This window comes from Atractosteus spatula, chromosome 4 (genome assembly GCF_055471065.1).
Source record: "Atractosteus spatula isolate fAtrSpa1 chromosome 4, fAtrSpa1.hap1, whole genome shotgun sequence".
NCBI classification, from domain to species: domain Eukaryota; kingdom Metazoa; phylum Chordata; class Actinopteri; order Semionotiformes; family Lepisosteidae; genus Atractosteus; species Atractosteus spatula.
The window spans coordinates 71,482,690-71,488,583 of NC_142709.1; the positions used below are offsets into that span (position 1 = coordinate 71,482,690).

Below are 5,894 nucleotides of genomic sequence, written 5' to 3' on the forward strand. Positions count from 1 at the left end.
AGCAAAACTGGACGTGCGCACCTCCCTGAGGAAAAAGCTTCATGCATTCGTTAACTTGCTCATTGTTATTGAAAATACAGGTTTGAATCTGAGGTTCAGAGGTTTTCCCACAACAAGGTTCTCCTCTGAGGTCCCCCTTCACAGCACTGGTCAGACCCAGCCTCTCTGAGCTGCTGAGATCTGATGAGACCAGGCTGCTGTCGATTGAAAAGATTCACACATAGCTCATTCTGTTCTATTAGTCTTTCTTATTAAGCAATGTATGAGAAAAAGAAAAGCTCACTTTATCTCCCAACATTGCAGGGTACTGTGATGTCTGCAACGCATGACAATAGCTAAGGGAAGTGGGTTGAAGTATTTATTCATACCGTAGGAATGCTAAGCTATGAGTGAGGTTATCACATTGAGTACAGTAGGTACTGCTTTGTGGTTGTCTTGTTAGTGCATTGTATGATTTTCCTGAAATAGCAGTTTGAGTTTTTACAACTTCTTTGTCAAAGCCTGAAGGTGACAGGAGTACTTAAAGTCTACTCCCACAACATGTTTCCTTCTGAGTGAAACAAAAATTAAATAACAGTCTATGTCACAAAGAGCCGATGTACAAAACACCCTCTAGAAAGACGAAACGTACTGTACATAAATTAGAGAAGTGCATCCTATTGCTGTTAATTGTACACTTGTGAACAGAAATAGTTCATAAGATTGAAACAGATCAAAAAAGTAATTCATTTTGTGTTTGTATCTGATGTGCAGTGAAAATGACCACAAAAGACATTATAACAGACTGCACTGCACAGTCAAAAAGAGAGCCAGATACCAGATTCTGTACTGTATGTATTGGGCAAACAAGACCTTTTGCTCATATTTTTGGCCACAAGTTATTCATAGAATTCTTGAGCAGAGAGACGGATCTTCCTGTGAGGACAAATTCTCTTCGAGACCCTTTGGCACAGATGGTAACCATATCATCTTCCTGAAACAAATTGTCAGTCAGACTTCAGACAGGCTTTTTTTACATATGTCTCATTTTCAAAGGCTTCCTCATATCTTTTTTTAGAGACGGCTCAGAAGAACATCTTCTCCTTCCTATGAGATTGAGCAATACCTTCCGCCCTTACAGTTTCAAAATCCAGACTGAAGACTGCTATGCCAGTCTAATAGGAGGAAAAATAGATTCCAGGAGACCTTTTCTAATTTTAATTCATCATGATAACATGTTAAAGAATACACCAAGGATCTTTTTTTCTTCAGGACTGAAACACGAGACCTTCTAATAACATATTCCTTTCAAAGCTAAAGGAACATTTTCTAAGTCCCTGTTCAAGTGCATAAGGAACGTTTGAAAATGATTTGAGGTATGCAAGTGGTAAAACTCAAGTCAAAAGGGTAAAGCTTCAGATAAACTGATTTTTACATTAATGTAAAAAACTTCCATCGTTCATGTAAATATCCATTTGTCTTGAGCTGCTTATACCTCCCAGAGAACCACCTCATAACTTAGATTTGAATTCCTGTTTCCTGCTCTACTGTGCTTGAATAAGCATTAAAAAGTAAACTAAACAGCACTTTTAAACATTGTTTGTATTACATTACTACACAATGAAAATGCTAAGGTTTTACATCAATAGCTCATTGCACACATAATGTTATTTACACTTTAAATACTGTACAGATGGGCTCAATGATTGTTTGAGTGGTATTGTTCACTTTGCATAACAACATATTGAGTCAATAATTATATATTACTCAATGTGATTTCAGAAAAACACCATGTGCTCAGTGTTTCATTACCAAACTGAGTTGATTAAGAATGTCGTTCAAAAAGATGTGCAAGAACCGTGAAATATGCAACAGGTAATGTGTTCTGCTTCCAAATAGCAGAATACTCCAGAGAACCCAGAGATCTATTCTATCTACCTGACACATCTGCGTAATTGTATTCAGACAGAAACACAATAGCTGTGTCCAGTGAGTCAGAGACAACCTCAGGTGGAGGCAGAGAGAGTAACATTTTTTTGCGCATGCCCTGTCCTACACAGATATACAGTTGTGCCATATTTTTTCCATTTATTTATAATGGTCTCTGGAATGGTATTCAATGCCTTGGAAAAAAATTTTATATGCTTCCGCTGATTGGTCCTTTTCAATAGCCCCATTACGGATGTTCCTTGGTCTTTATGATGTCGTTTTTGCTGGGAGCTGTATTAATAGACTGTGGGACTTCCGAGAGACAGGTGTATTTAACCCGAACTCCTGAGAAACACCTTCATAGCACACAGGTGGACTCCATTCAGCTAATTCTGTGACTTCTAAAGATAACTGGTTGCACCAGAGCCTATTTAGATGTGTCATAGCAAAGGGGTCAATACTTAAGCAATCAGTTCTTTTCGGCTTTACATTTATAACTAATTTTAGGGGATCAGTAGATTTTGTTTTCTTTTCGTTTTTAGAGTTTTTTGTGTTGATCAATGTAAAAAATCCCAATTAAATACATTATGATTCCATATTGTAACACAGTCAAATGATCAAATGTGAAAAAGTTTTGATGGCCACTGTACATTATTCCAGCCAACCAGTGGAACAGTGAAAGTGTTCTGATGTATGGAGAAAAGCCATTAAACAAGAAAACATCCTTTGGTGCACGTTGAGAGCCACCTTGCTGCTTAAAGGCACTTTGACAATCCTTGAGCAAACAGTTTTACCGTTCCTGTAAGTCCAAACGAACACCTGGTTGACCAATAGACCAACAGCAGAACTGCTGATGCATAGGAAGAATAGAGGAACCTCTCACAGCTGTCCAGGCCAGGATTGTGTTAATAATACTGATGGAGGTGACACCTGACACTGTCTTTGTAATGTTATAACGACTCTGTCACATTTCCTGCTGAAAGTTCTCATGATTCTTTGATCTGTACAGTATTTGTATTTTCTTAGATTTTGTAAGCAATATTTTTTAAACCTGTTGGTTCTGAGTGTTTATTTTATTTTATTAGTATGAAATTATATAACCCACTTGTCTTTAGCTGAACAATACAGAACGTTCTCAATGTCTGTTGTGTTTTTGCTTTTTTTTTTTGGTTTAGGCATTCAAAATATGAATTCCACTCATCCTAGAAACAAGTGCAACGGGATTAACGAAGAACTTAAACTTCTTTATGGTTTGCTCTTTATCCCTGCCATTGTTTTAAACTGCTTGGCAGGGTGGGTTTCTTTTCAGATTCACACCAGTTCAACTTTTATCTTGTACCTGAAAAACCTGATCACTGCTGACTTCATAATGACCTTGACCATTTTAACCAGAGCCATCAACGAGTCTGGGTTCGGACAGAGGCATCTGGAGGAATTCGCGTGTCGATTCTCTGACATCCTCTTTTACTTCTCTATGTACATCATTATCATCTTCCTCGGGTTGATCAGTCTGGACCGATACTTTAAAATCGTGAGGCCCTTTGGAAAAATACTGGGCCAGAACATAACCTTTGGAAAAGTCTTGACAGCTTTCATCTGGATTTCATTTTTCTGCACAACAGCACTTCCCAATATGATTCTGACCAATAAGAAATCTAATGTGACTGCATCAAGTTGCATATCACTCAAGGGTAAGCCTGGGATTCTTTGGCAAAACATTGTCATCACTCTGTGCGAAACAACTTTTTGGGCTGCCTGCATTTTGATTGTATGCAGCTACATATTTATCAGCAGGAAGGTTTATGAGTCGTACAAGAGATCCCAGAGCTCTAACGAAATGAACAGGAGAAAAACGAAGGCGAGGGTGTTCATCGTCATAGTTGTTTTCTTCATCTGCTTTGTGCCGTATCACCTGGTCAGAGTGCCGTACAGCATACAACAGACTGATCCAGGTAAGGTGTGCACAGACCATGCCTGGACGATTGCAAAAGAAATGTCCGTTTGGCTGTCTGCAACAAGCACATGTTTTGATCCGCTGATATATGTATTCCTGTGCAAACCCTTCAGAAACAGACTATGTGAAATCTGGAGATGTAATAAGGTTATGGCTATCTCATAACATGGACCTCATGTATAGGCCTTAATAGATTTCCTGTACATATTATAAAGGATTTATATAAAGAACACCGAAATGACTGGAACCATTTAAACCATCTGGATTTTAGGGAAAAAATTAGAATTCCATTGCATGTCTCCTGCGTTTATGCAAAGACACTAGAGAACATACAAAAATAAGTTTTAGATTACTTAACATCTATTATCAGTCTCTAGATGAAACTTCTGACCATTAGGAATTCGCAGGGAATGGTGAAAACAATAATGTGAATTCTTGGTTTTCAACACCTTTTATCTTGTATATTGTTCTCTATATTTTATGTGAAGGTTTCATTGTCTCTAACCTGAATTTGTAAATGCCTTAATTATTTACTTGTTGTAAATACTTTCACTGCTGGTCAATACATAATAACAATGAGGTAAAACTGAAGCAGAGAACAGGGAGATCTGCTGACATATAAGACAACATAAGAGCTCTATTGCTTTGAGTGGAGTGTCCAGAAAAGCGCTATGTAAGTGCAAGCAATTATTATTATTAGTAGTAGTAGTAGTATTAGTGATCTAAATTATTAACTGTATAAAAAGGAAATCAAAAGGAGAAATATGGAGGAGGCTGTTTCTTTAAATAGTGGTAATGATGGAAATGCAATTGTGAAAGTCTTTATTTCCTTTTATTATAAGTAGATTCATTGCAATGTGTGCTTCTGGGAAATTCTGAACCTTTGGTTACATCAAATCCCCAGGATTGGTAAACTATTTAATGAGCACATTAATGAGTATTTAATGAGTAACTATTTAATGAGTTTTTACTCCAGTCTGCTTAGAAGTATTGCACGTTACCTTCTTTATCATAAGTTAAGAGACAGAGTTGACTGTTTTTCCAAGTTTTTCTTACTTGTGGTATTTTTCTAAATTAGACTATGCATTTTGACCCCATTTATGAATTAAGGTCATAATTTTTTTTTTAATTCACAAACTAAAAATATTATTTAAATTTTGTTCAAACCCCTGTGATCATTATACTATTGCAGGAAATTGACATGAGGAAAAAAGAAAGGACAAAATGTCATTAAGACTGCCACAGGCTTCACCTAAATTAAGTTAGTCAGAATTATTGACTGGGATTGGAACTTTAGGACATCTGTAATATTGCAAATATTGTATGTACTTTCTAGATGCTGTTCATTTGCCAAATAACAACTTTAACAAATGAGTCTGCTACACTATGAATCTTATTATTAAAAGGACTATATCTTTATTATAATTCAGGATCCTGAAATCTTGGTATCGTGAGATCAGAAAATGTATCAACGTATCTGGGACTTATAACAATCTTTGGGATTACTTTACTAATTTCCAGTTCTCTGTAATAAACATTTGTTGAAAAAATGTAAACAGAGGACAACATTGAAGAATTTTTCATGTTTATTTTAGCTGGGAACACTAGAATTTGTTTAGAAGTTTCATAGTCCCTTCCAACCTTTCGATTAATTTCCCCTGGAACAAAAATAATGTGGTGCACAACTTCTGTTTCTTCAAATTTCAAACCCTCAAATGGTGATAATTCAGCACCTGAACAGAAAAATGGTGCTGAATACTCACATACAGTAGTGAACTGTTGTCTAATCTTAGTTGTCCTACCAGAGCAAAAGGAGATAATCGGTCTGAAAATAAACAGTCCCTGTGCTGTTTCCAGCTTTGGTATAGCAGGACTGGGAGGTAGAAGGGCACACGGGAAAAACAGAGATCACTCTTCTGGAGTCCCCAACAAGCCCTGGTGGTTTATTTTGCAAACCTTTCCAATGGACAATATCTTCTTAACGAAAAAAAACATCTCCAGTTACTGTATGTTTGCTCTTCTGAATGATTGG

General features: G+C 36.7%; 1 pseudogene; it reads left to right on the plus strand.

Annotated features, from left to right (window-relative positions):
* The first annotated feature begins 3,094 nt into the window (after nt 1-3,094).
* LOC148837140 (P2Y purinoceptor 13 pseudogene) lies at nt 3,095-4,027 on the plus strand (annotated as a pseudogene).
* Nucleotides 4,028-5,894: the final 1,867 nt, after the last annotated feature.